This window comes from Palaemon carinicauda, chromosome 21 (genome assembly GCF_036898095.1).
Source record: "Palaemon carinicauda isolate YSFRI2023 chromosome 21, ASM3689809v2, whole genome shotgun sequence".
Classification (NCBI taxonomy): Eukaryota; Metazoa; Arthropoda; class Malacostraca; order Decapoda; family Palaemonidae; genus Palaemon; species Palaemon carinicauda.
In genome coordinates this window covers 13941252-13968514 of record NC_090745.1, presented here as the reverse complement: position 1 = coordinate 13968514, position 27263 = coordinate 13941252, and the positions used below count along the sequence as shown (strand labels likewise).

General features: G+C 39.3%; 1 long non-coding RNA gene across 4 annotated transcripts in view; it reads right to left on the bottom strand.

Annotated features, from left to right (window-relative positions):
- The window catches only part of LOC137615179 (uncharacterized), a 441588-nt gene that overhangs the window by 386763 nt on the left and 27562 nt on the right, over nucleotides 1–27263 (bottom strand). For 3 of the 4 annotated variants that reach the window (XR_011039181.1, XR_011039182.1, XR_011039183.1), the window contains exon 4: nucleotides 719–1084. This is a non-coding gene — a long non-coding RNA (uncharacterized lncRNA). Of the gene's footprint in view, nucleotides 1–718; nucleotides 1085–27263 lie in introns of those variants that run through there. The other variant, XR_011039184.1, reaches the window with a different exon arrangement.

Genomic DNA, 27263 nt, shown 5'->3' with positions numbered 1-27263 from the left:
TCTGTGGTAGACTGTGTAATTTAATTGACAAAAAAAAAACCTTATTTTGTGTTAAAGATACATCAAGAGAAAAATATAGTGGTTATTTAAAAATCATTGCAAATAAATTTTGAAAAAGACAAGAATAGAAACAGAATAACATGGATGATTTTATACTTTTTAGTCTTACTTTTCAGGGGAATAATGATCTGCTAATATATCTTACACTCATAATCAGCCACTAATTAATTCAACAAAAAGAATCTGTAATGGATTCTCTCGTACAGATTATGTAAAACCAAACAACCAGTATGTGTTAAATGAATCTGAATAAACATTGTAATCTACTCAACAGATCCATGGCATGTTTTAATTCTCCTAATACACCAAATAATATTAATACATTTGTCATTTAATCAAGAGAATCCGTCTATCTGCCTATTTATCATAAATCCGTTTTTAAATTTATAGACAATTTAAATGTGAATTTGATGAAATTTTTTTTTTTAAGTGATTTGTAAGAGTTAATTTTATCCTATTAATTATATCTACTAAATTGGCCACTATTACTTCTTAATAGTCATAAAACTACCAACCTACCTCTTATTAATGCATTTTATGATAGCATATGAAAAGTCAACAAAGAGTTTTATTATAAATACTCTGGGATCCATCATAATTGCTTTTATTAGTTTTTTAGCTAGTTTATTAGTCAAGACCATGCATACTTCGCATCTCTGCTCGTAACATCGTTTAGTGCTTGATTTGATATAGGAAAACCTACCAAATGATTAGCAAAAGAAATACTTTTGGGACCTTATGAAAACTGTCCAAACCTGTAGACTAACCGTTACAAGATTTAGTGATGAAACGAGGGCATAAGTAACCTTGTTTGCAATTTCCACATCTTTCCAGAGAACTTTATAAAAGGCACTGACCGACTATCAACGGCTTCTATTAATCGCTGTTATCTGGCTCTACACTTAATAGGTTTTATAATTCTTTTCTCTGTTCCATCAACAGCATCATCTGCCTGGTTCCTTTAGTGTTCGATTTAAGTCCAAGTTGATCCAATTACCAAGGACTGGTAGCTGATGGCATAATCCTGCAACAAAAGTAATGGAATTAATTGCAGAAATATAACTAGGTATCATTGAACAAATCAAATGGCTTTTCATAATGACTTCTACATCAGTTTGAATTTCATTGAGGAGTCTTAAGCTATAACTTGATAATGGTGGGGAACATTATTGTTGTCGACATCATATTAGCCAAGCTACAAGACTAGTTGGAAGGCAAGATACTACAAGGCCGAGGGCTCTAACAGGGAAAAAGGCCAAGTGAGCAAAGGAAACATAAATAAACAAACTAAAAGAAAAGTAATATGAACAATTAACATTTAAAAAACAATAACAGCATTAAAATGGCTCTTTCATGAATAATCTTAAAGACAAAACAGCCTGTTCAACATGAATATACTAGCTGTAATTTTAAACTTCTTTAGTTCTATCAATTCAACTACCTGATTAGGAAGATCATTCCACGACTAAATCACAGCTGGAATACAACTTCTTGAATATTGTGTAGTACTGTATTGAGCCTCATGATGGACAAGGCATGACTATCAAAATTAACTGCATACCAGGCATGGGTCTAAGTACATGAGGCTGAACACAAGTACTGAGAAAGAGAATAATTACTGTACAAGTACAAATACAGAAGATTTGCTCGAGACTTAAGTCTAAGTACCTGACAATGTACTTAAGTACAAGTAGAAATATACTTCAGCAGATATTTTATTATCTGTGAAATGTTTGATTTAAAATCGGTAAAAAATGTCTAATGAACTTTGCATTGCAAATTATCTAGGAGAAAATTTTATGTTAAACTATAGCTTCCTTTATAAAGAGAAGCCTCCCAAAAGGATATCCCTGAGTAGTTCTCACACTATGCCAGTGACCCTTAGCCCATAGGGTCAAAAAGAGGTGAAGCGATGCTATTCTTAACATGCTAATACTAAAGGATTTTCATCTCTTTGGGGGGGGGGAAAGGCATGTGATCTGTTCAGAGTAATTTAAACAAAATTAGGTTGTTCAGAAATACTTTAAAGAAAATAATTCTTTTCAGAAAAGTTCTAAACAAAATTACATTTCTCTCTGATATGATTAGTACCATTTCTCTATTTTCTGTGTGTAGGATTTATCATTGCATTTTACTAACATCACACTTGAAATTCTTGTCAGGCAACATATGTCTGAGCAAAATAAATTTCCTGCAATAATGAAAGTCATTTCTACTGGGGCAGAAGAAGCAGGGACTGATAGGTACTTTTGTGCCATCTTAGCAAGAGTTGAAAAGCTTTCTCTGTGGTCTTTCTAGTATGCTAGCACATCTCTCTCTTCTGAAATACATAGCTGACCCCAGTATCTTTGAAATTCAATATTAATGACTCTTGAATCTGTTTTACATATTCTGTCGATTGTTGATCTGTTACCCATAAAACTAAACAATTTCTTTCTTTTTCATTCAGTTGAACTAGGTCCCAGTGTACCTTCTGTATGGTCTGAGACAGTATCCATGCTTGCATGAGCTGTAATATCTTTGGACATAAACTGAGCTGTGGTTAGGACACTAGTCCATTTTTCCTCTTCTTTAGGAAACCAATCTAATTTAAAATCTTGGATCAAGAATGGTTGCCATTTCATACATTTTCCGTTCTTCATATACCTGGAAGAGTTTCTGTAATGGGTTCTTCAATCCAAATATCAAACCACTGTTATACTTAAGATTGCATTTTGTCTAGGTGAAACGTGAGCCCTAGCACATGAAAAGACACTACTAGAGGAAACAGTTCTGTCTTTGAGCACAATCGGTGGTCTCCTCAAATGGCTCAAATTTTTAGCATGTCATTAAGAATGTTTTGGTCATAAGTGCCAAGCTTTGGTGCACAATCCAAACCTTTTGGGAGCATGATATACCACAAGCACACTCCTTGTAGAGATTGCCTTGAATGTGCCACAGGTATCCTCTGGCAACTTGGTGGCTCCATACACCCGAGTCCTTAGGCGATATAACGACACTAACACTGCTACGAATGATGGCAACTGAAAGGCTAAACACTGTATACTACAGAACCGATCATCATGAATGCAGATACAGACAGGAAGAGAACCGGTTGCCATAGGTTCATTCAGGAATTGATTGCACAAAATTCGACTTAAATTCTGTTGATACACAGATGAATGAATTTTATCAACCTTGATAGATCTTTATTATTGACTTAATGTACATAATTCATTATAACAAAAACTACACATTATAGTCACGTTATTGGTCACTCATGGTGCATTTTTTGTTATACGATTAGTTATGTAGCCTACTAAGTGTGTAATGCACTTAAAAAGTACTTGCTTATTCAAGAGCTTTTTGGCCAAGTACAAGTTTAAGTACATTGAATTTTAAAAACTCTTGTACAAGTACTCAAAATTTCATACTTAAGGCCTAGTTCAAGTACTTGTATTTGGACCCATGTCTGCTGCATACCTGGTATCACAAACAGGATGGTACTGTTCGAGAAGATCTGACTGCAAAGGATGGTCAGAATTATGAAAAATCTTATGCAACATACATACTGAACTAATAGAATGACTGTGCCAGAGATTAATATCTAGCTCAGGAATAAGAAATTTAATAAACTAAGTTCTTGTCCAACAAATTAAGATGAGAATCAGCAGCTGAAGATGATACAAGAGAACAATACTCAAAAACAGTTAGAAGGAAAGAATTAAAACACTACAAAATAGACTGATATCACTGAATATCTTACAAGACTCAATAACCCAATTTTTTGTGCAATTGAAGAGACAGACCTATGGGTTTCTCATAAGTATAACACCTAAAATTTTGAAGAGTCATGGGGATGTTGAAAGAACATTATCAATGCTGTGATTTGGATTTTGAGGAGCCATTGTCCGTGACCTACTGTACTTTCTATTATATTTTGAGTTTTATGGTTCAACTTCATGCCCCATAACTTGCACCATGCACTAATTTTAGCTAGATCTCTATTAAGAGTTTCAGCAACCCCAGATCTACATTCAGGAGATGGAATTGATGCAGAGTAGCATCATCTGCATATGCAACAAGTTTATTTCTAGGCCAAACCATATGTCAAGTGTGTATATAGTATGAAAAGTAAAGGGCCAAGAAAGCTACCCTGAGGAACACCAGATATGCCAAACTATCATGTGTATATACACTGTATTATGGAAATTAATGGGCCAAGAACACTACCCTAAGGAACACCAGATATTTTCCTACACGTTAATGCCCATTAACAAAAGCTCTCTGCAATCTATTACTTAAAAATTCAATAATGATACTAAGAAAACACACAATCACTCCCAACTGTTTGAAATTGAAAACAAGGGCCTCATGATGAACACAGTTAAAGGCAGCACTAAAATCTAGGCCAATTATACAAACTTCTTGACCACAATCAAGGGATTTCTGTACAGCATTAGAGATTGTAAGAAGGGCATCACATGCTCCAAGGCCTTTACAAAAACCAAACTACAAACTAGGGTACAGAAGACTATCTTGAGCAAACCTATTCAGAGGTTTTGCCAAAAGACATTAAAAAACTTTAGATACTACGAGTTATGGAAATTCGGAGGTAATCCACTGGACTTGATCTACCACAAACACATTTACATAATGGAGTAACATTATCGATTCACCAACAAGTCTTTAAAAATAAAAGCAAAGGCAAAATACCTTTTGGGTCTACACTTTTATAACCATCAAGAGTGTTTTAATTTCATGACAGCAGGAAGATAAACAAGTTTGTTTATCCTCAGGAAAACAGGAATGAGGAGATCAAGGTTCTCATTACTCTGTTTACTTTCAATCACATTAGCTAAAAGGGTTGCCTTTTCCTTTGGACAGTGAGTGATAGAGCCATCTGCTGTAAGTAGAGGAGGAACTGTTGCATCTGAACCAATATGTGCAGATTTATGTTCTTAGGTGGTAACAAAGTGTTTCTTTTATGGTTAAATTCTATTCCTTTTCAGTTGAATCCTACATCTTTTGAGCAACAGCTCTTGGACGAGTATAGTTATTCAACGTCAAATCTGATCTGTTACCCTTCTAAACATGAAAGGACTTCTGCTTCTACAAATAAAGACATCTACAATAATAGTTGAACCAGGGTTTGTCTTTCATTTGGTACTTTAGCACACAAAAAAGGGATATGCCTACCAATTATATTGACAAGATTCTCATTCTAAAGAACATGAGGCTTAACACTATTATACAATCGTGACCAATTGAAGTTAGAAAAAAGGGTCACTCAAAATGCCCTTCCAGTTTGCTTGAGATTTTTACAAATCTTGCACGAGTATGACACATGAGGGACAAGCTGCTCAGTTTTCACTACTAGTAAAATTAAGGCATGAAGAGTTGTCCCAAGTGGAGAACCAACCTCATTATTAATGCCAGAGGAGTCGGCGTCTACTAGGTCTAGGCATTTTCCAGACCTGTGAGCAGCTTCACTTATGATTTGCTCAGCCTGATTCAGAGGCAAAGTCCAAAGCTCTTAAACCATGGCAATCAGTAGGAGAAACAGAATTTAACTACTCCCTATAGAGACCAATGAAATCACTAACAAAAACAAATCAAATGGAGGCCTTTCTCAACATTCATCTTATTCATAATGTTAAAAAGACAAAAAATAGAATCATCCATATCTGAATTCTGGTAGATCTAACTCATGTAGTTGTTATGCCTACCACAAACTTTTATTACTTGAATCGCATGACATCCACATTTGTAGCAAGACTTGGATGACTCAGGGTACTCAGTCCTATAATACACCGTCATTCCCAGGCCCTAGGAATGAGTTTCCACATCCAAATTATTGCCTTCTTAAAACCAGTAATGAGGAGCTCAGACGAGAGCTTCATTTGAGAAACCAAAGTTTTCGAGCATAAAAGGGATTTTGACGAGAAGGAAAAATCTATTTCTGGGGAGAGACCTGTGACGCCCGGTGAAAAGGGTCCTTCTTACACTTTTCTAATATAAATCTTCCAAATATACTAGAGAAAGATAAAGCATGGAATGCAGAGGTTACAACCCTCGCGTGAACACCTTGTTGGTGTCGTGTATTTATTTATTCACAGGCTGTCTTCCATTTAGATAATCCCTTCATCAAAGGGGAGGGCCGTGACAGGCCCTAGAGAATACAGTTGGGCTACGCCACCGACACCTACTACTCGCGCTCTCCAGGTCATCCTTCTGCAAGAACATATGGTTTGGCAAGGAAAGGGTGGGTCCGTACAAAAATAACTGGGAAGGTTTTCACCGGGCGTCACAGAAATAGATTTTTCTTTCGTCAAAATCCCTTTTCTGGGTCGATCTGTGATGGCCGGTGAAAAAGTACCAGAGAATGCCTTCCAAGCCCAACAAAGTAATAACAATGCGGAGCATACCATCACCATGTACGACAATAATATAATATAATAATGTAAGAAACGTCCAATTACCAACTAGCCAAAAGACATAGGGAGCGTAAGGCTAAATAACTAAGACGACAAGGAATCAACTGAGTGTCAAATCGCAAAAGGCATCAGACCTTACATGTCTAAGCATATCTAAACCTTAAAGGAACAGTAACTACAATAACAGTCAAACCATAGGAATTAAACATGGCAAATATCATAGGGCTAACGAACTACCCAGGAGAGTGACGACGTGGTGTGAGTGGCGGGTAGGAGGGAGAAGAGGAGAGATGGAAGAAAGGAAGCAGCCGAGATTAATGGAGAGGGAATAGGCTCCCCGCTGCCATCGTCGGGTTTATAAGGGCCTGTAAAATCTTTAGATAGTGGCGTAAGACAACCATAGGGGATTTCCAACCCGTATATTTTTTGTTTAAAAATCATCAAAGTCCCTGTTCTGGAAGTAATTGATGTAGGTATCTACTGTCCGTATATCATGAGCCTGGGGAAATGATTCCGGATTAGTATGTTTAAAGAAGTAGAGGATTTGTTGCCTGATGCCGTGAATGGAAATAGTACCTCCTTGTTCCCCGATAGCCAAGGGGCCAGACGAGCGTGTGGCAGTTCTAGCTAAAAAAGGCCTTGAGAGTAGTGACTGAACACAGAGAAAAGATCCTGGGGAAGAAGAATAATCTTCCGAGGGGAGCACCTATTTAGCGGATCCTCATTTCTTACCTAGGAAATCTTTGTCTGGAGAAAGGAGTTCTTCGGCTGTAGGGAGGAAATCTATGTTTTCCGGGTTCGTGAGAGAGCTGCTAGTTCTGATATTCCATCACCTGAGGCCAAAGCCGTTAGAAATAAAGTCTTCCTAAGAAGAGTGATAAGAGCAGGATTCATTGTCCGTGTCCGGCGCAAGTTTTGAGGACAACGTTCATAGACCAGAGTCCTTTTGTGGCCAAACCGAAGGTCAAAGCCTAGCACATGTTTTTGGAATAGATGAGAAATAGGAATCAGCTAGGTTAATGTTAAACCCATCAAGGAAGGTCTTCTTCAAAGCTTTCTTGATGGTGGTTAAAGTGCTAACTGTTAGGCCTTTGCCAAATAAGAACCTAGAGAAAGAGATGTCTATATTCGGAGACATACGAGTATGGTCTGAACTCTTAAGGAATCTGCTAGTTGTTAACGGCCGAATCATATTGGCGAATTGTCGAGTCCCTTTTGTCTGATTCGATGTAGAGATCGATTTCCGGTTCAATGTTCGCGTCTCTACGAGCTGCAAACTTCCTGTAGTCCACAAAGTCAGAGTTTCGGCTACCCTTGAGCAATCTGACAGTGAGTTTGGATTACTTGAGTCAGTTTGGGGAACGGAATCCGGAAGGGATGGAGTTTCAACTCGAGGAGGAGAGGAAACCAACTGTTCCTGGCCAGTGAGGTGGTACCAAAACCACTGCCCCCCGGAAGGAGCGTAGTTTGTGTAAAAGCCACATTAGAAGATTCACTGGGGGAAATAAGTAAACCTTCTTCTAATGGTTCCTGATTATCCACCGGAATGAAATTATGTCTAGAAACCATTCTGACTCCAGTGGTTCCGTCCTGGCTAGTGAGTCTGCTCTCACATTCTGGACTCCCGCAAGGCGAGTTACTGACAGGATCCAGTTCTTTTCTGTTGGCCAGGCGAAGATAGTGACCAGGATCCGATTCAGGTTGGGTGACTTGGATCTTCCCCTGTTGACGCAGTGTACCACGTCTGTTCTGTCTGACACTACTCTGATGTGGCTCGACCTCGGAGGAGTCTCTCTTCAGGGTCAAGAACACTGCCATGTCTTCGAGAACATTGATATGGGTCTGTTTCATGACGGGTGACCAAGATCCCTGAAACATCTGATGTTCGGAATAATCCCCCCATCCACTTAGAGGCGCGGCTGTATGGAATGTCTCTTGTGGAGGTGGGAATTGTAGAGGAACCGATTTGGAGAGGTTCTTCGGTTCGGACCATGGGCGTAGTCTCGTTTTCAAGACAGAGGGGATCTTTGAGACCTTGTCTCTTAAAGGTACTGTAGCTCTCTTTCTCCAAACTCGATTGATGTCTTTGAATTTTTGTCATTGAAGTGAATTGGAGAAAGCCGATGATACTTTCTAAGGTTCTTCTGAACATCTGTTTGTGTTTGAGAAAATTCTTGTTCTTGGAAGCTATTCCTCTTACCTTTTTGGAAGGGAGAGACAAAGTGTGCTTCGAAAAGTGCCACTGAATGTCTAACCATTCTAAGTGGCCTGATGGTTGCAGGCGAGACTTTTGGAGATTGACCCAAAATCACAGGTTGTCGAAAAATCGAAGTACTTCCTTCGTAGCTCTGTTGCCTTCTATGGCCGACCGGGCCCAAATGAGCCAACCGTCCAGACAAGCCATGATCTGTATCTCTTGGTTCCTGAGTTGATCTAACACTGTCTCTCCCAGTTTCGTGAATATCCTGGGATCAATGTTGAGGCTGAAGAGCCTGTCTTGAACGCAAAGGCTTTTCTGCCTAGGCGGAAACCCAGATAAGAAGAGAAGTTTCGAGCTATAGGCACAGGATAATAGTCGTCGGTAAGATCGACAGAGGTGGTGACGGCCCCACGGGGAAGTAAGGTCCGTACCTGAGAGATAGTCATCATCCGAAACTTGCCGCAGAGAATGTAAGAGTTTAGCTTTGACAAGTCCCGGTCCACTCTCAATGCCGACAAGCCCTTCTTCGGAATTGTGAACAGGCGGCCTTGGAACTTCGGTGATCGGTCCCGTTTGATTGCTTTCTTCTTGAGTAACTCTGTGGTGTACTCTTTCAGGATGGGAGTGGATTTCTGGGAGAGGGTCACTGGTGGAGGAGGAGGACCTTGTGGCCATTTCCACTTCAAACCTTTAGAGATTATGCTATGAGCCCACGGACCGAAGGTCCAATGGTCTTGAAAGTGGTAAAGTCTCTCCCCTACCGGGACTACCTCGTTGTGAGGGAGTGAACCTAGGAGGATCCGGATGCATAGCCGACGAATCAGAGGAAGACTGTGATGTCGAGTGGGTAACTGACTATTGATGGCAGTGACCCCGGTTCGTTTTGTAGAGGGCAACTCTGCTTCTTCTTGAAGAAAGCTTGCTTTTGGTCTTCGACCTTCTTTCTGGCAGTGAGGCCCCGCCTTTCCTGCAATTTTGGGTTGCTCTCGTATCATCTTGTAGAACCTTGTTCACCTCCTCCTGAGGGAAGAGGGTTTTACCTCATCAGGAGGAACTATCAGCCTGCTCGATTCCTGTCTGATAGAGGCCTCAGACAGAACGTATTTCCCACAACTAACCCGATCAGACCACCAAACGTGTAGGTCGAATTGGAAGGGCAGAGATTGGTTCTTCCTGAATATCCGAAACAAAGTCTCAGTGGGATAAATCGAGGCTAGGGTCTCCGAGGTGGGGTCCGGCTCTTTAAGAGCCGGTATGGCCGAACCTCCTTTGTCAGTTTGAATAGTAAGACCTGTCCATTTATCCATAATAGGCAAGGCAACAATGAGAGCAGCTGTAGATATGGCGTATTCCCCATTGTGTGGGGTGAGCTTGGAATTATCGTACCCCCCAGACCGACAACATCCTGGTCCAGACAGATCGGGCCTGCCCTTTGGGAAATAATACCGTTACCTTCGGTACCTTGTCTAACCTAACCAAGGCATGCTCTTTCAATCGAACGAATCCGTTGAATGGGAATTCTAGTACCCGAGAGTAAATTCTAGGTCCCCTAGAGGGCGGACGTCTATGCCATCCAGAGTTATGGTACCATCTAAATATGGAACATGTAAGGCAAATATCTATGCGTTGTTTTTATCTAAGGAGGTTACTTCGATACGCCTGGGGCTGTAGGGGGAGTCATCCGAGTTCCTGAACGGATCCGACTCACCACCATATCTTTGAGCTCCGTCATAGCCCCTTGGCTTTCCCTAGAATGTGTTGCTTTTAGCAGTCAGGGTTTTATGCAAGGTAACATGAACATCAGGATCCTTTGAGGGTCCTAGGTCGGTGACGCAGGTAATTGCAAAGCTGAAGGCTCAAAACTCATCCCCACCTACCTGCCCGTCCATGGGGTCGACGTCCAACCTTAGAGAGGACACTCCGAGGAGATAGGGACCTCTAGATGGAGCATTCCTTCCAAACCTTGATACCCAAGGGCGGAGAGCCTCTCTTGCAGGCCGGAGAGATTCATCATCATCCTGAAAGAAGTGAGGGGATTAGTGATGAAGGAGAAGACCGTTTTCCTCAATAAGCAATGCATACATTAATCCGGATCAAATTAAATCATCGCCAAAGGATACCAAAAGGAAACATATTAGAACCAACTTACATCATGGGTCCGGAGTAGCGAGGACAGCTCGTAGCAGAACGTGCATGACTCCGGGAACCATACCATGTAGGCGGACCTTCTGTAAAAGAAAGGGGACATAAGTCTGGATGTTCCTTGAAACTTTGGTTAGTGATCCTATTCATAGGCTGGGATCAGCCGTATAACTAATAAAAATGTCTATATTTATGCATATATTTAATTCTAACTATGTATAAATATGGATAAATATCCATACAACATCGTGTTCAAATAGAAATAAATTAATTATGCCTGTATTTATGCATATATTTAATTCTAACTATGTATAAATATGGATAAATATCCATACAACATCGTGTTCAAATAGAAATAAATTTCCACTCAGTACTTGGAACCAAAAGCTAGCCCCTTCTAATGAAAGCCAGGTCGAAACCAACCATGCCATGAGAGGCTATCTACTGTTCCTTGAGACTCTGGTCAGTGAACAGATGAATCAATAGAATACTAATATCCAGTAACCACATAACATGTAACTATAAACCTCATCGGTAAAATAATGTTAACCCCGGTTCTGAACGTCTGAGTCAGGGGTGGCCAACCTATGGCGCATGCGCCAACAGTGTCGCATTTCATGATTACAAGTGTCGCACTATACCCCAAAGATAGTAAATTGAATGACTTTTCTTTAAAATTGGTAATTATGTTCATATATTTTCATTAGGACTTTCAAGAATAGCTAATGAATATTACCAACGCAAATTTAAAGTGTCATTAAAGTAAGTACAGTTTACTTTGTATTCATGTTAAATCCTTTCCTTTACAGCTAAAACAAAAGATTGGCCACCCGTGGTCTGAGTGATCTCTGTTGCCACCGGAGATCCGGTGACAAAGGTCCGTCATAGTGAAAACGTGAACATCAGAGGAAATCTAATATTAACCTCAATGCTGAACGCCTGTACGATATCCGGTTAAGCCGGAGATTCGATGAAAAGGACCGTAATAACGATATTGTGATTATTCATGAAAAAGGGTTCATACCCTGGTTCTGATCGTCTGATTGATCAAAATGTTAACTCCGGTTCTGACCGTCTGATTGATCTCTGTTTGTACCGGAGAACCAGTGACAAAGGTCCGTCATCGTGAAATCGTGACCCTCAGCGGTACGATAACATTCCTCAATCCTGAATGTCTGTGTTATCTCCAGTGAAGCCGGAGATTCGATGAAAAAATGGACCGTAATAATGTAATTGTGATCAATCATGACAAAGGTTCGTGTGCAAAAGGCCTCAGCCGGAGTCTGAGTGCCGGATTTGACCGTTGCACTCCAAATATCTGACTAGTTCACACCTAATGAGTATCCATTATAGCGGAGTATAACTCAAGGCGGAGCTAAGGGTGTCGGCATAAGCGACCCCAAATAATGACTCATACACTAACGTAACCTATTAATAGTGCTAGCTCTATTAACAGTAACCACAACAATAAAACGTGAATATCATTAAACGTAATATCATCAACTCGGAGAATAAGAGGAGGCAGGAATAACTCGTGATCGTATAAAAACGGAAAACGGGAAATCCACCTCTCTTACTCGAGCTTAATAAAGAAAACGAGAGAAGGGGTAACTCATATCTGTAGAAACAGAAAAACGAGCACACTATGCTCACACTCTCAAGGTTACATAATAACAACTAACATCACACAATAAAATAAGAAAAATAATAAATTTGATTGCTTTTTTCTTAGTAATTGTAACCAAGAACGAAGAATAACGACAACGTAACAAATAAACATAAAGATATAGTCTAAATCGAGCACCTTCCTGATGTGTGAACATAACTATAACAAAGACTAAATCGCTATTCTTCGTAGGTCCAAATTGGACTTGCTAGCAAATAAAAACCATAGTAAAAACCAATAATAAATAATGATAATAAAATTGGTCATTAAACGTAAGTGATATAACCTAGATGACAGAGTACCAGATGGGCAAAATTAACTTGAAAATCTACCGAAGTGAACAACACCCAAAATGGCTGCCGATACCGAGGCAGGTCAACCGCTTCCAAAACTAAAATCCAAAATACTGGAAAAGGAACAAAAGCCCGGTACTGAAATAAACTGTCAAAACAAACTATGGTACTTAACATTGGTAAAGGTGAAGTAGCAACGTCAGTCATGTTGAATTAACGACAATCACTTCCGAAAATCACTGGGCAAAAACTTATCAACTTTGCGGGCAAGTCCAAAACAGAAGGATGATCTGGAGAGCGCGAGTAGGTGTCGGTGGCGTAGCCCAACTGTATTCTCTAGGGCCTGTCACAGCCCTCCCTTTTGATGAAGGGATTATCTAAATGGAAGACAGCCTGTGAATAGTGGTTTCCACATGCCCTTGATAAATACACGACACCAACAAGGTGTTCGCGCGAGGGTTGTAACCTCTGCATTCCATGCTTTATCTTTCTCTAGTATATTTGGAAGATTTATATTAGAAAAGTGTAAGGAGGACCCTTTTCACCGGCCGTCACAGATCGACCCAGAAAAGAAGAATATGCAACTGTAAGGTCTTGAATTTTGGTATGCAGACAACAAATATTACAATATAGTAGATGACACTGGCAAAGTGTAAGACAAATTGATAAATTTACTATTTCACACTATATTTCCTTTACTCTTTGATGTCAGCTTATGAACACAAAAACAATTCTAATGCTAGATATACACGAACCAATGTTCAATCACAATGAATCCAATAAGCTGACTACTACTCCAATAATCTCCCTTACAAACACCACCACCATGTGACCTGACATCACATAATCGACAGGTTTCATCACCAAGTATCACTATATTGCCTATTTACTTATTATAAATAAATCTGTTTTTCTCACAATCTTCTCTATATATCCATCCTTTCCAATAATACTGTACTTCTACATTTAATAACATTTCCAACCATCATACTGTACTATTCTAAATTCGAATACTTTAAATAAATCCTCTAACTACTCATACTTATCTCTATCTCGTCCCCTCCCATCTCCTTCCAACAGTAGTCTCCTCTCTACAACCCTACCCCCTCACTCTCCTCTCCTCCATATCTCTACTCTCCACATATGCACTGATGTTTTCCTCAGATACTCCTGCCTTGGTAAGTACATCAGTTATTTGTTTCTTTCCTGATATCCATTGTACCTCTTGTATTTCTCCAGATTCTATAGTTTCCCTTATAGCCACAAGATATCTCCATCTTTAGTCTTTTACCACTAACTCCTGTAGTTGATTTCATGGCCGTCATTAATGTTCTACTGTCCGTTTTCACTATTGCTTTTAATTTTCTCTCCCACTAATTCTTCCCATAACCTGTTGAAATATATTAAACCTATCACCTCTCCCACATTTAACACCTCTGCCTTGATAGTTGATTTTGCTACCCTTCTTGATTTTTTAGACTTCCACCATATAGGACACCACCTCCTGTCATCTGTCAGAGATCTCATATAACCCAATAGTATTTGCACATCTTCAACATTCCCAAAGGATGCATCTAAGTAAGCTTCCCAATAGACATTCTCTTCTTAGTGTATCTAATACCACCTCTCCCATTATATTTAACTCTCCTTACTATTTCAAGTAATTTTCTCATACCCTGTGTTGTACCTTCCTAAATGCCTTACTTAATTCACTAAAACTATACAATATTTCTGGCATTAGAGCAAAGATATCCAATAAAGGCCCAATGGTTAACCAGGGGCACACACACCCCTAGGGGGTACGAGGCCGGTTCTAGGGGGTGCGAGAATGACTATGAATACTTAAAGCAAAATATATTTTCACATACACATTTTTCCTGAAAAAAAATTAAATTTACCTCAGCAGTGACCTGAGATAGATTGTTTCAGTCACTTTGTGTAGAAGTGGGCCAGGACCACACTGTGCTTTTGTACCATACTGAAGTGAAGTTATTGTTATGTGGTTGTGTGCGATCTCGTGCTTGAACCGAGCAAAGAAATTAACCAGTTTCACCATAAATGGGTACATGAACTGGCTATATATTTCAATGAGCCTAGTTTTGTTCAGATGTTTACCAATTTGGCTGAAGTGTTTTAGAACTCTTAACTCAATGTCTCTCTCTGCGGGGAAGGGAACTTAACATTGTGACTGCAAGCGATTAATTAGCTTTATTTAAAGAAAAATTTGTTCTGTTGATCAAGTGTTTGAACATAGGAATTTGGTAAATTTCTTCAGCCTGGAAGAGACTGTTACGGAAAATGTTACCTTGTATCTAAACTTTGATGCAAAATTTTTGGACATATGCTAATGCTGTGTAGTTTCGTGCAGAATTTGTTAAATGTTGATGACAATGGTATCAAGGAAGATCTCATCGACCTGGGACACATCGTAGAATCCAAATGGAGTTCAGCAAAGGTCAACTGGAGCACTTCCGGGCTTCTCAGCTGGAAGCATATGTTGTACTAGCAAAGAAAGCTCTCAAAGTGGTAGTACCTTTAGCAACTATTTACTTGTGTGATTGGGGTGCAAGCCTCTTAGACTAAGCGTGTCCTAACCTTCCTACAGCCTCTCCTCCTAACTACTTGCATGCTACCTTCCCGTGGTCCCCGTTTATTAGAGAAAGCATGAAAGTGTCCGACAGTATGATCAGACTCCCTCTGTTGCCTTGTAAGGTATGCCTCTTTTGGCTAGGAAAAGGAAAAATCCAAAATAAAACCATGCCAGTCGGTCTGGCTGCAAGGCGAGATCTAGAGGACTAGATTATCGGCAGACCGATGCAACTCCACACCACAGTCTTGCATGTCACACCTGTGTGCCGCAGGAGGAAGGTGTGGAGCCAAAGTGTATGGGCATCGCTCTGGCAAAATGTTATCCACCTTAAACAAAGTCACGCCAACGGCCTTTTCAGTCCAACTACTGTCTCTCTAACACCCTCCTTATTTCCTTTCTCTTCCTTTCCTTCTAAACCTACCTAAAAAGACCTGTGAGGATGGGACAAGGGTGGTGGGAGTAGGCTTGGCGTAGCTGTCAACTCTTAGCCCGGACCTGCACATTGGCGACAGGGGTGTGATGGCCGCTTTCCTTGCGACAGTCTCCACACAGGAACTCTGTCCTGCACCTGCGATTGAGCAGGCCTATTCAGGAATACTATACTACTGCTCACCACAACTGGGGAAAGCCCTATAAAAGGCAGGCTACACATCGGTGGTCACACCATCCCAGTCATTGAGCAGCTGCACCCAATGGCGAACATGCAGCTGCGTAAGAAGGAAGCATCATAGTATATCGTTCCTCAAAGTAGGTGCATGGAATGTGCGCACCCTTATGGATACTAGACACACACCACCCTGAAAGACAAACAGCCTTAGTCTTCAGAGAACTCGCCAGATCCAACGTCGATATGGCTGCTCTCAGCGAGACTAGTATACCTGGCGAAGGACAAATCACAGAATTTGGGTTTGGGTCAGGGTATATTTTCTTTTGGAAAGGAAAAACCTGAAAGACCACCGTTCCCAAGGTGTTGGCTTTGCAGCCAAGACCTAATTAGTAAAGGCCCATAACCTGACACCACATGCGATTAATGAAAAAATCACCTCACAAAGACTGGTGATGAATGCTAGAGTTGATGGGAGAAGTACAAGAGGAGGGCCAAGGTTTGGGTGGATGGATGGAGTGAAGAAAGCTCCGGGTGATAGGAGGATAGATGTGAGAGAGGCAAGAGAGCGTGCTAGAAATAGGAATGAATGGCGAGCGATTGTGACGCAGTTCTGGTAGGCCCTGCTGCTGCCTCCGATGCCTTAGATGACTGCGGAGGTAGCAGCAGTAGGGGATTCAGCATTATGAAGCTTCATCTGTGGTGGATAATGTGGGAAGGTGGGCTGTGGCACCCTAGCAGTACCAGCTGAACTCGGTAGAGTCCCTTGTTAGGCTGGAGGAACGTAGAGAGTAGAGGTCCCCTTTTTTGTTTTGTTTCTTTTGTTGATGTCGGCTACCCCCCAAAATTGAGGAAAGTGCCTTGGTATATGGATGGATGGATGGACAAAGACTGCCACTCCCGAAAACTCAGTTCATCACGCCAGTACCGGTGTACCCCCAAAACCAGATGCGGAAGACCATGTCAAAGGTGCCTTCTACCAATAGCTTGAAACTGCTAGATCCAGCAGGGGATCGTCTCCTCCTTTTAGGAGATTTTAATGCCAGAGTGGGGCAAGACCATGAACTCTTGCTCAACATAATCTGCAGGCAAGGTGTGAAAAACTGAAATGATAATGGCCTCGTCCTCCATGGCTTTAGTGCTGAACAGGAACTGTTAATCACAAACATGCCGTTCAGACTCCCAAATAGATTTAAGATCACCTGGAAACATCGTAGATCAAAACAATGGCATCTCTCATATTAGGCCATTGCCAGGCAACAACACAAAAATGAGGTTTTGATCACAAGAAGCATGCCTGAAACCAATGACTGCTGGACAGTTCATTACAAAATTAAAACGAACCATTACAAGGAAGCCACGTAACATCCAACAAAACTAAGTCGGAAGAAGATATGATACTGGTGAATTAAGAGACCCTGATCCATCTCGAGCTTTCCAAGCAGCAATCCAGCAGAACCTACCAGTCAGAGAACCATCAATCGACACTGAATGGACTAATCTAAGAGATGACATTGATGAAGCTGCAAGAGCCGTATTTGGCCACCAGAGCAAACAGCACCAGGACTGGTTTGATGACAACGACGAAGATATTAAGTCCCTCATCAACACAAAACGGAAAGCCCGAATAGCCCTCGACCCAAATCACAAGCAAAGTCAAAGTGTCAAGACAGTTTTCGAGAAATACAAAATGAATGGTGGCAACAAATACTCAGACCTACATGGTTACACTGACCGTAGGGACCTTAAAAGTTTCTTTGCAGGCACAAAGAAAATTTTCGGACCAAATCACACTGCTATAGATACACTCTTGGCAGCAGAAAACACCATCCTCATGGAAGATAGAGAGATCCAGAACCGTTGGGTAGAACATTTCAACACCCTCCTGAACAGGAACTCATTAGCCCAACAAGACTTCCTCCGAAATGTGCCACAACATCCCACCCAAATTATGGATGTCCCTACCACCAACATTTCAAGAATTCGATGCAGCTTCAAAAGAAATGCGTCAAGGGAAGGCTGTAGGACTGGACAACATTCCCACTGAACTTTTCACCCCCGGCGGTTCAGTCCTGAAAACTCGTCTTCACTCCCTCATACTTAAATCATGGGGGGAAAAACAGGTCCCCAATGATTGGAAAGATGCACTCCTTGTCACCATATTAAAAAAAGGAGATAGAAAAGTGTGGGGAAATTATAGATGGATATCCTTGCTATCAATTGCAGGGAAGGTCATAGCAAGGATCCTACAAATAGATTACGAAATGTAGCAGAAATAATCCAGCCAGAATCCCAGTGTGGTTTCTGCCCATCTACAGGAACCATAGACATTATTTTCTGTGCTCGCCAACTACAGGAAAAATCAAAAGAACAGGAAAAATCAATATTCCCAATTTTCTACGACCTCGAAAAAGCATACAACAGCATACCAAGAACAACCATGAGGTCTGTCCTGAATCTCTTCTTGGCATCAATGACATTAGATGTCAGGATGCCACTGAATTGTGGGAGGTGATTGGTCTCTGCTCGTTGCTGTTGTTTAGATAACAGGTTGGCTCTTCTATTCTCTTCAAAGAGGTCTGTGCTCACTTTAACTTTGTTTCTCCACTTGTTCCTGTTGCTTGCTGAAGCTTCGATGTTGTTGGGGTCTATGTTAGCTTACTTGAGGGATTTCTCGAGATGGTCTTCAAATCGAAGGATAGGGTGGTCTTTAGGGCGATCACTTGTACTTAACTCGCTGAAGAGTATTTTCTTTGGTGGTTTTGTGTCCTCCATGTGCATCACATGGCCAGACCATCTCAGGCAGATAATTAACTCAATTCGGAATCCCTGAGCCTTTTGTTGACATTATCAATGACCTACATGATGGGATGACCGCTAAAGCACCAAACCAATTTGTCAGTCTCTCTCCCTATCACATTTGGACTAAAACAAGGATGTGTATTGGCACCGACCCTTCTCTCTTTTATACTTAGCTGCCATGCTATATGAAGTACTCCATAACAACCCAGGGGTCGAGATAAAATGCAGATTAGATGGAGGAATTTTCAAACTGGCCAGACTCAATTCCCAGCACAACATCAACACCATCAATGCAGATGACAACTCTGCCGCAGCCCACACCCAAGCAGAACTCCAAGAATTGGTGGATAATTTCCATACTGCCTACACATGTTTTGACCTAACAGTTAACAAGGCCAACACTTGATATTGGCCCAGCCAAGACCAGGGGAAAATCAGCCAATAACTAACATCACCATGGATGCAACCACCATTGAATGCATTGAACACTTCCCATACCCAGAGCACCTCCTCCAGAGAGATTTTTAAAACGGATTATAAGCTGGCCACACTGCATATGGGAGACTATCCACCAGGGTGTTCATGAATAAAGATCTAACTATCCATACAAAGATGATGGTATATAATGCCATTATAGTATCTACCCTGTTATATGCATGTGAGACTTGGACCTTTTATCATAGGGACCTAAAAAAACTGGAACAATTCCACCAGAAAAAAAAAGAGCAACAATGAAATTAAAATGATCCGACTATGTGGCCAATACAGCAGTCCATGAAAGAGACAACGTCACCAGCATCGAGGCATTGATCATGAAACACTGCCTGAGATGGTCTGGCCATGTGATGCACATGGAGGACACAAAACCACCAAAGAAAATACTCTTCAGCGAGTTAAGTACAAGTGATCGCCCTAAAGACCACCCTATCCTTCGATTTGAAGACCATCTCGAGAAATCCCTCAAGTAAGCTAACATAGACCCCAACAACATCGAAGCTTCAGCAAGCAACAGGAACAAGTGGAGAAACAAAGTTAAAGTGAGCACAGACCTCTTTGAAGAGAATAGAAGAGCCAACCTGTTATCTAAACAACAGCAACGAGCAGAGACCAATCACCTCCCACAATTCAGTGTGATCAATGCCCTAGATTATTCAGGGCGAGAATTGGTCCCTATGAGCCATAAGAAGGCTCACCACCCCAACAATAATTAACCTACTATGACCCTCTCCTCTATTCAACCTTCTATTGGGACTGAAAATTATGATATTTGGATACAAGTACATGCCAACGATGATGACCTGTGGGAGCAAGGATTTTCTTGTCTACTTCACATCAAAGCAAAAAGCAGAAATTGGCTAAATTCTGAACACAACATGCAAATAGCACTTGGTACAAAGACACCAAAATTTTACGCCACCATACAGAACAAGAGAGAAAACAGCAGCAACGAAGTCACTAGGTTTATCGTACAGTGCATGCAAAATAATGTGATTTTATTTTTATTAGTGTGTACTCTGGGTTTTTCTCATGAAAAGAAAATTAAGCTACATACAGTATGAGAAGATTTCATGAAAAAAATTAAGCTATATACTGTATATTTGAAGATTTAATGACAAAATTTGGTTTTGTTATTAATACACATCAGATACAATGTGTATTTCTTTATCTTTGTTTTTGAAGTTCAGCAATCAGGGAAATGAATGAATGATTTGAAGTTCTCTGGCATCCTGACATCGAAAGTCACTGACGCCGATCAGCAATCAGGGGAGAGGATGCGAGAACTGAATACTGTTTTGAAAAGGGGTGGATATGCTAAAAAATGCTAGGAACCACTGCAGTAGGTGATTACAAAGCTGTCCAACCATGGACATATACAGTACTGTTCCTTCTGACCTAGTACTGTATTTTGTTCCCTATATATATGCCTAACTTCTGGTTTCTTTACATAGTTGACATATTTCCACTGACTGATACTTAGCCTCCTTTCATTTTTGCTCTACCATTACTCCAATGTACTTAAAACTCTTACTTTCTTGTTCACTCAATTTAAGTTACTTTCTTAGCCTTCCCATTGTCTTTTCTATGATCCATTTATTTCCCCCATAGCAAAAGACATCCACGTACGAGCATAATATTGTATACCCACTAATTTATTGTCTTTCCTCCATTAAAATGTGTTTGGCTACAGTCTACTTCTCTTTCCCCAAAGTTCTTTCATTACACTCACTACCTTACAATACCATGCTTTTGCCACATTCTTCCACCCATAAATCGTCGTCTTCAATTTCCATAAACCACTCCAATCTCCTTCAACCAGTGGTTTCAAATACTTCGCTCTGTATTTGATCACCCTGCAAATATGCTGTTTTCACATATAGGCTAATGTGTAACATTCATTTTTTTTTTAATTTGATGACTGTTCAGCACAATTACAACAGCTCTGCATTACAAGTAGGAGCATATTTTTTCCAATCTGGCATATCTTCTTCAAAGCCTCTAGCAACCAACCTGTCTTTACATCTCTTTTCACCTCCTTTTAACTTCTCAGTAACTATCCCCTTTGTGGATATGCCTTTTTATTCACTATCTTCCACCTCCTCATATACATTGTTTTCTCTCCAACTCTGTAACTCCTTTTCCTTAACTTCTAACACCTAGTAATCCTCAAAACTTAAAATTCTTTTTCATCCTCAATTTTTTTAATATTCCTGTAATCTCTCAGATTTATCCACCATTTGTCACCAGTAGAAGAATTCTGTACATTGTATGATCTCTCCAGTAAAGTATTTACTAGTTCTTTTACCAGCCAAACTTAATACTGAACTGTCCATTCTTCTATCTGACCAGTGCCTTTATTTACTGCTCTAACCTTGCTCCCTTTTCTATACTTAAGTAATTCTTCTGTCAAATCTTCCTCAAGTACATTATCCTCCGTTTTCTCATTATCTCTATTCTCTTCCCTCGTATTCCTAATTATCACTTCTGCCTCCTGTACATTACACCATTCTCTGGTACACCTACATCATTCATACTGTTGCCCCTATTTCTATCAACCTCTGACAATTTTTCTTTTTCTGTTACTTTAACCTGAATCCTTGTATTGTGTATAGCTATATCTCTCAATGAACTCCTGTACCATGTTTTACTATGACTATCTTACCTCACACTCCTACTATCTCAGGTGGTCCTTAACAACTACTGCCTCAAGTTAATGTTTTCTTTACAAATTAATTAAAAGTGATTCTTAGTTTACTGTAAGACTCATTTTTAATGAAAGCCTTCCTAGCCTTGTGTACTGCATTCAACGTACCCCTTACTAACCCTTCTTCCGTACTTTTCTCTCGACTAGCTGGATTTTAAGTCTTCCCCTACTAAATTTGGTAATGCAGGATTTCTACCAACAACTAGCTGATTAGGCAAAAATCTCTATTATTTACTAAACAGTTTATTGCACATACCATCCATTTCAAAGCTATTGGCCAACTTGCATCTTCCTCGTTTCTTATTTTCCTTGGACTCCATCCATTTTCTCACACAATACATTGCCCCATGACAATTCTGTATCCAACAATTTTATATTCCACATTTCAGTTGTTCATTTTGGAACTCTCCACCATTATCAGAAATAATCTTATATGGTGCTCCGAAATTGCAAACCACCCATCAATAAGGTTTCTTATGATAGTTTCTGGCTTTTTGCCATTAATCCAGTATGCTTGACAATATCTGGTGGCATCATCAACGATAACTTATAAATTCCTTCTCTCTCTCTCTCCTACATCTAAAGCCAAAACCTCATTAAATATTCACTCGAAAATCCAACAACAGGTTTCCCTGGATTCTTTTTATTAATTCCTACATATTTCACAGGTTGCAATTAAATCTGTTATTAACCTCCTAACTTCCTCCTTTACTTCACCTATTCTTACACCACTCTACTTGGCCTCTTCTGTTAACCTCCAAATCTTCTCTCCACTTCCATGTCCAAATTGTAACTTCATAATTGCTCCTTTAATTTCTTTGTTACTTAAGTCCTTTCCATCTCTCAAACATTTATTCCTCTTTTACTCTCTTCAGAATTGATAGTACTGTAGTAAATGACTCTGTTCATCTCTCAAATTAATTCTTATTTCACCTACTGCTTTTATTTCTTTGAAATTTTCCTTCATATCTACAGTATCCTCATACCCATCCTACTCTTTGTTTACTTCCCTATCAACCATGGTATGTCACCTTGCAAAATTTCTGTCTTCAAATAGTTTCTGTCCTTGTTGACAAAACTGGAATTTCCATTACATATTTAGATTGATATGAAGATTCACCAAACTTGAAGACCTTGTTTGATTCCTCTTTGGTGTCCTTCATTCTTTTCAACTCTCCGAGGCTAAACAAACTACAACACTAGCTAATACAGTAATTCACCAAACCCAATTGATTTATATCCTGTATCTAAAATAGCATCAAATTCCCCCGACACGAGTTCATATGTTTCTTGAATTTTTCCTGTATAAATGTTATTCTCTACATTATCTCTTAACTTGTTTAAACCAATGCCTATTTTCCACATAACTGGTCTTATTTTCATCAAACTTGTTTTCAGATAGAATTTCTTAATTCTGGTGATTCTGCGGACAATCTTTAGCCTAATGCCATTCTGAACCACATATAACTTACAATGTTACTTTCCCTTCGCTATTTATTGGATTTCTTTCACCTCTCCCTCTTATCCACCTAGGTATCCCTCTCTGCCTCTACCCATATCCATGTACAGTATTCAGAACCCCACCAATCATCCCCTTCCTTGTTCACTAATCCATCAAATGCTCTCCAATATCTTAAGACACTGAATCACACTCAAGTTCACCTTGTCCACATACAGGCAACAAAATCTGTTTTTGATTCCCAGAGATTTGCCTATTCCAAAACATGAAAAACTTTAGCTTCTGCCAGAATCAAACTTCATCCTATAGCCTTACTGCATTCAGAAGCTGCAATCTCACGCCTAATAATGAAATATATTTTCACCAGATTCTCTATTTTAAAGTACTTTCATCCTCCAACAGTTATCCATTATTGTATCCTTTAGATATACCTCATCTAATTTCTTTAATGTTACCGTTGAACCATCTGCACCTTTCAATTTTTATCTGTCTCTTCTGTCACTTCTGAAGCCTTTCCTTTCAAACTCAATCTAATCTCTATACCTGGACATTAACTTTTCTCAATTCAAACCTTTATTTCAGACAATGGTCCATAGATATACTTGTATTTGCAGTTAAAAGTGTGTACAGTATACAGTTATAGAATGAAGAAATATAATCATCTACCTACTATTACTAAAAAAAAATTCTACCAGTAAATATGACTACTGCAGTTATTGGTGAATTACAAATTTTCATATACAGTTTACAAAGTTATACCAGTGTCTCCAAATTGGGGAAGCGACTCTTGTACGGCTAATGGTAGGATTAACCAGTAGGATACTTTTAAAAAAACATTTTTCAGACTTTTCAATTCTCCCAATAAACTTTTAGATAAGATTCCTAATTACAGGCCGATAAGCAGGCACAAAAACTTCAGCGGGGAGTATGATAAGAGGCCACCTGTATGTATGATGACGGCTGACTAAGAATACGGCAGTGTAAGAGGGACACCCGTTAGGTAAGTGGGTAAGGAAAAGGCTTGTAAGGAAAAGGCTTATAAGTTAGATTAGGTAGTGGAAGTTCAGGTTGGTATTTATTTTCTATATACAAGAAAGGAACTGGCCGCTGATATACAAAGGTTCCCTTCCTCCAACCCCATTCTGTCTCCTTAGTGCCTCCCATAGCACTAGCCTATAGCCTAACCACAGAAGGCAACAACCATCTCAGTCAATATCCTAGCCTAGGTTTAGGTATAACCACGTTCTGCTACTACTGATAAATTTACCATTTGTCACTATATTTACCTTTTTATTTCCTTCATTCTTTGATGTCAGCTTAACACAAAAATAATTCCTACACTAGAAACATACGAGTTAAATAGATACGAGAGTCCACCCACCAACAATATTGTTTACTCACAATAAATAGAATGGGTATTTGGTTGTAAGCTGAATACTAACTCCTCGGACAACCTCCTCCATAACCATTGTAACACAGTAACACCACCACCACACGCAGTGTTCCCACACCACCATCACAAAATTTCCCTAGCGCGAGAATAAAAATTCCCCAGATCAGACCCAAATTCCCCAAAATATATTTTCCAGGAAATTTGACAAAACAACAACTTTACAGACCTTTGAATGTCTTTGAAACAAACCCTGAGGCTATGATTATAAGATTATAGAGGTTGTTTTTCATTTCTCTGTATTTTAATCTCCTTCCTATTCCGCCCTGTCTATTTCTTCTCCACAACCAATGAACAATAACTTATTTTTCCTATTATTTTTTTTTCTTATAAAGATTTACCTTTCTATGTATAGCCCATTTATAGATACTTGATATTTTCGTCTACACAAGAAAAATCATATAGCATTTACATCTAAGTAACTGCAGGCAGGGGTAGTCTGTTTATATAATGAACTGGCGCTCTCTCAAGATACCGTGCTGGCACAAGGCCACCTTAAGTTTACAACTACTCTCTCTTTCTTCTAAATTTTATTACTTTTATTAACACATGCCTGTATCACTAATAAGTCAATAATATTGTGTAATTATTCCAGTTTAACTATTTGTCATTACTTATGGATGTATATTTATCATTTTTTTTTTAAATTAGATACTCAAAAGTAGTTAATGCTAGAGATCTGATTGCATACGATTTTTTTTCCCTCACTCGTCCAACTTACTCTATGTTATGCTTTATTTCATATTTCCTTGCTTACCAATTTATTCTTTATCTATGGTGTTAAGAAATCAAGATTAACAGTGTTGCCAAACCCGCGGTTTACCCGCCCAATTGGGCTACCTTTGAACACCTTGCCGCGGGTTATAAAAGGGTACCGCTACTTGCCTGAAAGAAATAAACCGCGACGCCAAAAAATTGTTTAAAAGGTCTTTACAAATGCAATTTCTTTTATAATAATTTCAAAGTGGAAATGTAGATCGATTGTTCTATTTCAAATTTCAATAGTTCACAGACAGTTTAAACCATAGTTGTAGATTGTTGGACCTTCCAGGCCAGCCAGGCATGGGCCAAGGATTAAGATTTGGATAATTGGTTTCCCCACACCTGCGAGTCAAAAACAAGATTATTCTTACAATTGGAGGAAATACTTTTACTCCTCAAAGGTGTGGCATACCGACACGCTAAATCAGTTAATGTGCAGGTATTAACCCAGGTCAGATTCTTCACTCATTGCTTCTTTGTCCGCTGAAAGCATTTCCAACCTTTTTTTTCTTGAGAGAGAGAGAGAGAGAGAGAGAGAGAGAGAGAGAGAGAGAGAGAGAGAGAGAGAGAGAGAGAGAGAGAGAGAGAGAGAGAGAGAGAGAGATACATTGTACGGGCATTATGACCGCGACCGCCAAAAGTGCTCTGTGGACAGTCTCAAGCTGCTTATCTGCGGATTTAAAAGCACGTGGACATTAAACGGACATCTAAACGCCTCGACAGGACCCAAACAACCCCAACGAGAGCATTCTAGAAGAGGTATAATTTGTCCCTTTCTTATTATCTTTGTTACTTAACCTATCATTTATTACTCATTTAAAGACTATTTTCATTAACTTTTTTCCCTTTTTTACTTCTTATTTGACATGTGTTGTTATTCCAAAATAGTGGTTCACTTACCAAGTTCATTTAGAAGCAATCATATGACTGAATGTATACATAAAGAAAAAAGGGTAGTTGCAATAGGCTGGCTGTATGAAAAAAAAAAAAAAAGCTGAAAGTTCTCATTTACTAATAAATGTATGGATGTACACTAAAACTCTGCGATCAACAGATACAAATCTATTTAAGAAAATATCTTTCCTTAATAAGAAGATATCAAATAGAAAAATACATGTAATATTACAAAGGATTCTTTGGAATTATATTGCATGACTAAACATAGGAAAAAAGAAATAGCAATACTAAACTATTAAGAAACTACTAAAGTATGAATATCATTTGTCATTCCAGCGTAAAACTGAAAATGGAAGATATCAAATAAACAAAGATATTAAGTAGAAAAATACATGTAATATTATAAAGGGTTCTTTGGAATTATATTGCATGACGAAAATCTGGAAAAAAGAAATAGCAGTATACTAAACTATTAACAAACTACTAAAGTATGAATATCATTGAAGTCAAAATGGAAGATATCAAATAAACATAAACCAGTCTCTATTCCTACAATACTGTAAATAAATAAATACAAGAAAACATCTTTCTACAATGAGAATACAACACATTATATAAACCAAATAATTCTTTGGAATTATATTGCATGACAAAATTGAAAGAAAAATAGCATTATACTTATACTGCTATTAACTAAAATGCAGCACAAAACTAAAAATA